Source organism: Petaurus breviceps, unplaced genomic scaffold (assembly GCF_028583685.1).
Source record: "Petaurus breviceps papuanus isolate PSGF00001 unplaced genomic scaffold, PetGlider_PUasm1.0 156, whole genome shotgun sequence".
Taxonomy (NCBI): Eukaryota; Metazoa; Chordata; class Mammalia; order Diprotodontia; family Petauridae; genus Petaurus; species Petaurus breviceps.
This window is the reverse complement of record NW_027185720.1, coordinates 7,405,077-7,406,502: the sequence shown is the minus strand read 5'-3', so window position 1 is coordinate 7,406,502 and position 1,426 is coordinate 7,405,077.

Here is a 1,426-nt window from a genome sequence, read left to right as displayed (position 1 = left end):
AGATGAGAGACAGAGAAAGAGAGAGACAGAGAGAGAGGGAGAGAGGACAGACAGAGAGAGGAAGACAGAGACACAGAGAGAGAAGGAGGGAAGGAGAGAGGAGAGACAGAGAGATGAGAGACAGAGAAACAGAGAGAGTGCTATTACTGGCAGTGACCTTGACTGTAGTTCTATGCATGTATCCCATCACCAGTAGAGTGAGGCTGTAGGAGAAGGCAGACCAGATGTAGAGAGACACTGTCTCTACCCTTATGCCTCCTTCTTCCTATTTTATGTCTCTGACTTGAGCCTTTCAGTTCAGATCTCCAGGGGCCAAGAACTGCATCAAAATTTCTCTGATTCTTCCAGTTAGATTTGGCCACTTCCTCCTCTTCCCCCAAACCTATAGCTAACTCAAGTTGGGGTGGAGAAAGGGCATTACACAAATATTACCAACCCCACTTGCAGATGAGGAAACTGAATCTCAGTGAAAGACAACAACACAGTCAGGCCCCATACAGGCAGTAGGAGGCAAAGGCCAGACTCACCCCTGCATCTGATCATCTTTCTCTCCCACCAGGCTGCCTGTACACACAAATACTGTATATTTGTATTGTTTAATATTTTCTATAGCACTTTCACACACATTAACTCATTTAAATCTTAATAAGTCTGTAAGGTAGGCACGGTGAGCATCACTAGCCCCATTTTACAGATGATAAAACAGGCTCTCAGAAACGAAAACACTTTGTCCAAGGCTACGCAACTAACAAAAGGCTGAGCTAGAGGGAGGTTGTGGCTTGCTTGTGATCATACTGGCTGCTAGGAGTCATACATGCAGTCACTATGTATACATACATACATACATACATACATACGTAGTGTGGGAGCTGTAGGTGTCAGGTCTGACAACTACTGAAAAATAAATTGTCTCTTTGAGGGGGCCCTTACAACCTCCTCAAAGTACCTGAAAGGCACAAGGGAAAGTATCCTGGATTTAGAATCAGAGGACCTGGGTTCAAATCCCAGTTTAGTCACTCCCTACTCAACCTGTTTGACGTTGGCCAAATCTTTCTCCTCTCTGGGCCTCAGTTTCCTCAGTTGGACTAGATGACCTCAAAGGTCCTCTTAGTGCCAAGTCTCTGGTCTTATTCTAGGACTACCTGCCTAATCAGGGTAGCAGCCTGGGATCTCTGGGTTGGGTCAAGAGTTTCTTTTGTTACAAAACAACACTGTTATAATTATTCCTGCTAGGGAAATAATGAATAAAAATTATATATAATAATAATATATTATATATAACATATAATAATATATAATAGAAAGAAAGAAGGAAAGAGAGAAAGGAAGGAAGGAAGGAAGGAAGGAAAGAAGGAAGGAAGGAAAGGAAGAAAGAAAGGAAGAAAGAAAGAAAGAAAGAAAGAAAGAAAGAAAGAAAGAAAGAAAG